This window comes from Staurois parvus, unplaced genomic scaffold (genome assembly GCF_062004578.1).
Source record: "Staurois parvus isolate SC_StPar_1 unplaced genomic scaffold, SC_StPar_1.0 ptg000066l, whole genome shotgun sequence".
Taxonomy (NCBI): Eukaryota; Metazoa; Chordata; class Amphibia; order Anura; family Ranidae; genus Staurois; species Staurois parvus.
This window is the reverse complement of record NW_028317862.1, coordinates 11,396,079-11,404,516: the sequence shown is the minus strand read 5'-3', so window position 1 is coordinate 11,404,516 and position 8,438 is coordinate 11,396,079.

Genomic DNA, 8,438 nt, shown 5'->3' with positions numbered 1-8,438 from the left:
TTTCAACATACAGTGTATATATATATATATATATATATATATATATATATATATATATATTTATTGAAATATATTTTGAAATATATTGAATATGGCCAAAATTGTAGCATTTCAAATATACATCAATATATTTGGGAAGAATATTTTTTAAATATATTTCAAATATATTTTTCTTCCATGTGGGTGTGCTTAGTGATGCCTGAGAGTTCTGTGCTTTGGCATGCTTTAGCAATCACACATAAGTGTACCATGCCAAGTAGAAATGAACCATGCCCCAGACCACCTCCTGGAAGTGGATCAGGAGCAATCAGCGAACTGGGGGTCAGTCCCACTCAGACGTGGTACATACACCCTTACCCTAGGTTCACAGCTAAGTGTTTTATGCAGCATTTTGCACAAACGCAGTACAGTCCATTTAACATGATTTCCTAAGGGACATGTTCACATCTCACCTGGTGTGTTTTTTGAAAAGGGTCAGGGATTTTTTTTAATGCAAAAAGTTGTGTTTTTGGGTCTATACACTTCAATGGAAATGCTGCAGAAAAGCATGTAGTGCGTTTTTGCTGCGTTTTAAATCTGCCTAGCAACAAGAAAAAAAAATGCAGGTGCATAAATGCAAAACACAGCGCAATGCAGAAACGGCTCAAACGCAAACTGCATAGGTGTGAACCTAGCCTTAGGGTGTGGCGAACAACAGATTGCATGTTACACAGTGCTCACAAGTGCTGGTTCTGGCAATACTTGTAAGCACTGTGTTCATCAATGACAATGCTCAGCTTTGTATTGTTCCCTTTGGTTAACTGATTGTACCAAAAATGCTGCTTGATTTTTGCACAATGGCTTCTAAGTCTGTTATCAAAGGGAGAAGTTCAATGCTTGCTCAAACTTCTCTAGAAATTTGACTTCCCTTGATTTCGCTTACAACATTGTTAAATCTGATATAATAAAATATACCATGATTTCTCTATTTTCCAAAGAAATGTATTAAGACAGGGTACTGAAATGACAGGTACACTTTAACCCATGATCCTCTTCCAATATACGGGTCTATTTTTTTTGGTCTGGGACAAGAAATCTGCAGTGGAGAGATTTGTTCATGAATGGAGATTGTGTCAATAGTTTTATCATTGTACTCTGATTTGTTGCTGTGTAGTTCTAGTCACTTGTGTTTAATCTCAAGGATAAAAACAAAAAACAGGTGAGGTTCAACAGCCAGACTCCCAGCAGTTTGTATGTCCCACATAGTCATGCAGGTGAAAGTTAATTCTCAGTCATGTGTGGGGCGATGTAAGCCATGTGAGCCACCTGCATATACTTTTGAAGCCATATGTGTACTGTATATTCTATGAGGAACTGCAAAAAAACATTGAAGATGCTCAAAATGCAGAAACCAGAGTAGTAAACCTGAATTTGTTTTTTACTTATCAACTAAATAAAGCAAAGAATGTATATTTCTCTTAATAGAAACAGTCATATAAAATACAAAAAAAAATCAGAAAAGGTCATGTAGCACCCTTCCAGTTAATCAGGGGGAGCTAGAATAGGTTTTTAGGCAGAGGCTGAATAGCTGCCTGGGCATGAGTCAGCCAGGTCACCTCGGGTCAGGTCCTTAGATATAAATGGGTCTGATTGGCAGGAAGTGGGAGGAGAGTGTGTGTCTGGTGGAAGATGGAGTGAAGGCTGGAGTGTGGAGCCTGGGAGGGGGCCCAGGGAAGGGACCTACCTACAGGGAGGTGCTGGAAGAGGGGACCTCCACTGTGCCACTGTCTACTAAGAGGGACAGCCTGAGCAACAGGGAAGGAGCCAGCCTAGCAGAAGGCCTGAAGGCACCACCAAGCCATAAAGCTATCAGAAAGGACAGTGTGAGTAACCTACACTCCCTGGGTCAGACAAGGGGAGAGAGCAGTTAGGTGGAGAACCCGACTAGCTCCTCAGCCAGGACTGTTTAATCTTTGGCAGCTTCTGGATCCCCTTGCCCATGGAATACCCTTAGTACTGCTGGGTGAAGAGGAGGATTCATCTAGGGTCTGAGGAGGTACCCTGAAGAGCAGGAGTGCCCTCAAAGAAGAGACAGATTTTTTCTTCCTGTCCATAGACTTGTACATAGTTTGTTCTCGCAGTTCACAGTTCATTGTGCATCCCATATATCCCTCAACCCCATCCAAGTTTATTACCCCTTAATAAAATCACAAAAACAAGCCTTAGGACTGGTTACTGTCTCAGTGTGCAAGCATGGCGGAATAAGATCCGTGTTGCCTGGCTGTGCAGGACTGTAGGGGGACCCAAAAATTCAGCGACCCCCTAAGGGGGGTAATGCTACAGTAATATACCTTTTCAATGTACATACATCTCTGGTACAATTGAGGGGTCGAAGTGAGATTCTGGACCCAAACCTATAACCCGTCAAAAAGGAAAAATTGGTTGAGCCCAGGGGCGGACTGACCATTTGGAAACTCGGGCACTGCCCGAGGGCCCAGGGTCAGTAGAGGGCCCCATCAGATGCCCCTGGTACCTTTTTCATAGGCTTTTTTGAGTTTGGGCAAGGACACTGGGGCCCCATGATCCCCTATTGCCCGGGGGCCCCATGAGTTGTTAGTCCGCCCCTGGTTGAGCTTGATAGCTTGAGATCGGCAGCTCTTCACAAAGCAGGGATCCCTCAAGACAAAGGGGTCACCCAAAGAAATGTAAGTGAAGCAAAAAAGAGTGACAAACAATTGCCTTGAAAATCCAAAAAGTATTTTATTCTTGTCACAAATAACAACAGGAAAGCAAAGCATTTCGAGGTTCCAAAAGCCCTCACTTCATCAGGGTTTGAAAGTAAAGTCACTTTAAGAAGGCCTGGACACAAAAGGGTTTGAAAGCATTTATAAAATAAAATCAGATTTTTTTACCAGCAGAATAGCGCAGCGTGAAGCTGGGGTACTTTTTGGACCCCTAAAATGCATTGGCTGTCTTTTGCTTTTCTGTTGTTATAATGAAGGACTTTTTGGGTATTGAGACAATTGTTTTGCGCTCTTTTTACTTCACTTGTATCTTGGCACCACTGGACATGTTTAGGAGAAACAGAGCTGCAGATTGGGAGCACAGACAACTGCTTCCCAGTCTGTTGTTCCAAATAAGAGACCTAACCAAATTATGGCCAACCAGAAGCTGCCCATAGACTTAAGAGGGCAGTTAGAACATGCCAAAGCAAAAACAAAAGCAGAGATGGCAGAGGGGAAAGTCAGGAAGAGGGGAACCTTAGAATGACAGCTATGCTATGGTTCGTTCGGGTATCTTCTCACCTGTCTTCAGGGCACACAAGGAGAGCCATTTATATTTATCTTGTATTTTCACTGACATTGGCATCAGCTGGCTTTGACGAGTAGCAATGGGTGGAAGACTTATGCAGGTCATAGACGGGTCGAACATCGGCCGATTTTTCAAACAATAAACGAAAAATCAGTCGTTCGTTAGACTGACGTTACCACCAACAATTAAAATAAACGGCTAACTAAATCATAAAGTTCACCCCATAACTTCTGTCCCTTGCAGGTCACGACTCATGCGCAGATTTTTTTATCGTTAAAACGATCGGCCAATCATCCAAATCGGCCGCGAATTTTCCAACATGACCGATAATCTCCAAGTGCAAAAAAAACAGAAAAACGGCCGACCAATTAACCCAATAACAGTGCGAAAATTGGCCGATTTTTTTTTCCAGCCAAAAAATCGGAACGATTTTCGAACTGTCTATGGCCGGCATTAGATAGACAGCATATATAAAGTATTTCTAAGGCCAAAACCTTTCTGTACATTTACATCTAATTTTTTCTGTATTCCATCGAGCAGATTTCCATTCACCTCTTGTCCTGTAAACACAACAGGAACTGAGAGGAAACCCCCTCTTAGACAATTGGCCATTACGTGTCTCCAATGGGAGATTTGACTTTTATTCCAAGTGAAAATGGTCACTAAGGATTAAGTCTTAAATCTGCATCTGCAGTGATCATGCTTATTACTGAGGATCCCTCCGTTTTTATCAGTTTAGTACCAGGGGCAGACTAACAACTCTTGGGGCCCCCCCGGGAAATAGGGAATCATGAGCCCCTGTGTCCTTGCCCAAACTCAAAAAAGCCTATGAAAAAGGTACCAGGGGCATCTCATGGGGCCCCCTACTGACCCGGGGCCCTTGGGCAGTGCCCAAGTTTCCAAATGGTCAGTCCACCCCTGTTTAGTACACACTTTGTTCAACAGTACCAAACTTTGATGAAGGGAACCCTTAGAACCCCTGAATTTTTCTGCTATAAGAATCTGATCATAATTAAATCTGTACTTTATATATTCTGTTTTTGTTGCTTTCCCTCTTGTACCCCCACCAGTAAAATCCTAACAGGGATACTAACCCTTTTCTTCTCTATTAAAAAAAAATAAAAAATGACTGTAAATACAGTTAAAAAGACCCTGCCACAATTTAGTCAGGTATTTAAATGCTAACTTTTAATCCTTCTCATAAATTATTTTTATTCATGCAAAGTGCCTTTCAACTTGCTAAAAAATATGACTCAATCCCCTAGCACAGCCACCTCCTTGAACATCACAGCCCTCTCCTCTTCTGAGAGGGTATAATCACTTTCTGTGCTGGCCCAGCTCCTCGCCCCTTCTGTCAGCTCCCTACCTAACCAAGTGTCACTTGAAGGAAATAAAAATATGTATAAAATATGCAAAGTGAAAGTATGATCCTATGGGAAATTGTTTTAGAAATAAATAGACAGGATCTCTTTAAGGAGGAGTTAAATTGAACCAAAGTATAAAGTACTAAGCCCAGCCTTTCTCAGCTTTTTTTTTTAACACAGAGGAACTCTTAAAATGAATTACCAATCTCAGTCCCCACTAATGATTTCAATATCTACAACTCACAATGAGACATGGATGCTCAAGGATCCTCTAGCCACCTTTGGAAGATCCCTGGTTGAGAAGGGTTCTAATTAATACTCTGTGCATTGCTCTCAATATTTTTTTCCTAACTATGGAGAATTTTTACTGATTCCTGAATGCCAGAGAAAAATCTACATTGATCACTTGACTGATCACATTGATATAATGATGGATACATTGATCACATTGCTTTATTATTTCATTATTCACATTGTATCACTGCAATTTCAGATTTGATGAATTTGCATGTTTTCTGTCTAACCATAGCTCATTGTAAAACTAGGGCACCTACATGTATGGCAGATAAATGAGTGTGCAGCTGTTCATGGGTGACAAATCAGGTTGGGTTCATTAGGTCATGTGTTAAAGATTTGACTTAGCACAGCTTGCTGTGACCTAGTGGAAACCACTTACAAACTGTTCATGTAGTGATATGAGTCAAATCGCTCCATCTGCATAGCCGAGACTTCACCTGTCACCCCATGCACTGACTTTTCTCATCTGTGACACTTTCCAGGCCTCCAGTAGGACTGAATTGAATTATTATTATTATTATTATTATACAGGATTTATATAGAACCAACAGTTTGCTCAGCGCTTTACAATATAATGGGAGACAATACAGCAACAATACAGTTCAATACAAGAGGGATTTGAGGGCCCTGCTCCTTGGAGCTTACAATCTAGGAGATCATCCTGAAATACTACTTACACTGTGTGTATCTGCTCATGTTACCATGGCTGTGATCTGGAGGCCCTGGATGGAGGTGTCAAGGTCTACTATGACACACTGTGAAAGTTAGTGGGTTCATGGTGGTTGATAAGTGTCACAATGTCAGGTGAGATATCTGCATCCACATTATTAAAATGCAAATCAGAAATCTTTCTGCTTCAGAGGAACATCTTAGCATGCTTGGCTGTAATTCAGAAATCACAACTTACTTTATTTTATTTATTTGTTACAGGTACTTATATAGCGCTGTCAATTTACGCAGCACTTTACATATATATATTGTACATTCATATCAGTCCCTAACCCTCAAGGAGCTTACAATCTAAGGTCCCTAACTTACATTTATACATACACATACTAGGGCCAATTTAGACAGGATCCAATTAACCTACCAGCATGTATTTGGAGTCTGAGAGGAAACTGGAGTATCTGGAGGAAACTCACGCAAGCACAGGGAGGACATGCAAACTCCAGGCAGGCGGTGCCGTGGCTGGGATTTGAACCAACAACCCTAGTACTGCTAGGTGGAAGTGCTAACCATTCAGCCACTGTGCTGCTCACTACTTTGACACAACTATTGGTAAAAGTACGCTTGCACTTGTGCTTTATCTGCACTTGTACTGGAGCTTATGTACTAAAATTGCCTATGGCTGCCAATTGTCCCAGCTAACATTACTGACAATACTGGCTGAAAGATGAAAATACTATGGGGGAGATTTACTAAAACTGGAGAACTCTGAATCTGGTACCGCTGTGCATGGTAACCAATCAGCTACTAACTTCAGCTTGTTCAATTAGTCCTCATGCACACTTGACGTTTTTACAGCGGCTGTTTTTGGCTTTTGATGGTTTTTTTTACAGCTAGTAACCTCCCCAGCATGTTATCCTATGTGTCCATGTACACATAGACTGTAATCAAAGTTTTTTGGCTGGGTTGTTTTTTGGCTGGAAAAAAAATCCAGGACTAGTGGGTTTCTAGAGGAGTTTTTTAGCTATAAAAATGCTCTAATGCTAAAAAACACGGCAAAATGCCACAAATCAGTGTTTTTGGATGTTTTTTTCACCCAAAAATTTTTTTATTTTCGATTAAAAAATCGAATTGCGGCTAAACACTAATGCAAAAATGCTAAAAAAAACTGAAAAACTCACATTTGTAACGTGACTTTACAAAGCTAACGTTACCAGCGTTATCAAAATGCCCAGCGTGCATGAGGACTAAAGCTCTAACTGGTTTCTACAAAGAGATGCACCAGATTTTGCACGCTCCTGTTTTAGTAAATCCCCCTATGTGATTGGAAGCAGGGGCGGACTGACCATTCGAGCACTAGGGCACTGCCCGAGGGCCCGGAGTCAGTAGGGGGCACCATAAAATGCCCCTGGTACCTTTTATAGGCTTTTTTGAGTGTGGGCAAGGACACAGGGGCCCCATGATCCCCTATTGCCCAGGGGCCCCATGAGTTGTCAGTCCACCTCTGATTGGAAGCTGCGGTTTTCTTACCTGATTCAGTTTTGGAAATGAGATTCATACAGTCTTATGTACAAAAGGCGACTCTGTTAAACATAGCAACAAATCACCATCCATTGGAGCTGATGTCCAAAGCAACAGGATCACATGCTTTCCTAATCCAATTTAAAGTGTGTCTGTCATTCTGAACCTCTGCTCTCTGATCTAGGAAAGAGAAGAAGTCATCAAATCAGAAATCTCAGAGTAAAGTCAAAAGCCTTTGTATATTTGTTTTAGATCAGATACTCTATGGAGCTGATTTACTAAAATCAAATAGACTGTGCACTTTGCAACTGCCATTGCATTCTGCAAGGGCAGTTGCCCCAGAGCTTGAAGTGTTACTAAACCCACAACAGTAAAATCAGTCTGTATATGCAGTAAAGCATGCTTGTTATACTCACTGTGGAACCTAATGGGTTAATCCACCTGCATTGTGTAAAAATGCCATTTGCTCCTGTGTTCTCCACCCCTCCTCTTGTTCAGATGTCCACCTGATAAGACAGACTGAATCCGTACTCACATGCACATGCTCAGTTTGGTGTATATTGCTGGAGAGGTATTTTTTTTTCTTGGGAGAGTGCATGTGATCAGATCAGGGCCAATCAGCACTGGCCAGGGCAGGGGCGGGCTGACCATTTGGAAACTTGGGCACTGCCCGAGGGCCCGGGGTCAGTAGGGGGCCCCATGAGATGTCCCTAGTACCTTTTTCATAGGCTTTTTTGAGTTTGGGCAAGGACACGGGCCCCATGATCCACTATTGCCCGGGAGCCCCATGAGTTGTCAGTCCACCCCTGGGCCAGGGGTTCTGCATCCTCCTAGAGCAGAAAGAAAACTCCTTCTACAAGCTTTAATCAGTGCTCTGCTGAAGTCACAAGACTGCTCTAACTGCTGATGAGAAAAGGTTTATATTTACTAAAATAATTGCATTTTCATGTTCTGTGTACTGTGGGAGACCAGATATAGTGAATGCGGGATGCCAGGGTCCTGGGTTTAGTAACATGAAGTAAATGAAGATAAGCTCTGCTGACTTCTTTCATTCAATCATGTGCAAGCAAAAATGCTGTTTTTTTTTCCTTGCATGTGACTGGGTATTCCTTGCAAAGTGAAGCCGCACCTCATTTACCAAGCTCTGCTGCAAATACCCTCACAGAGTGCAACTCTGCTTGCAAAGTGCACAGTCTATTTGTCTTTAGTAAATCAACGTCAATGTATTGCAACCAGGACAGCCAGGCAACTGGTATTTCTTGAAGGACGGTCAGCAGTATCAGTCTCCATGTCATTCTT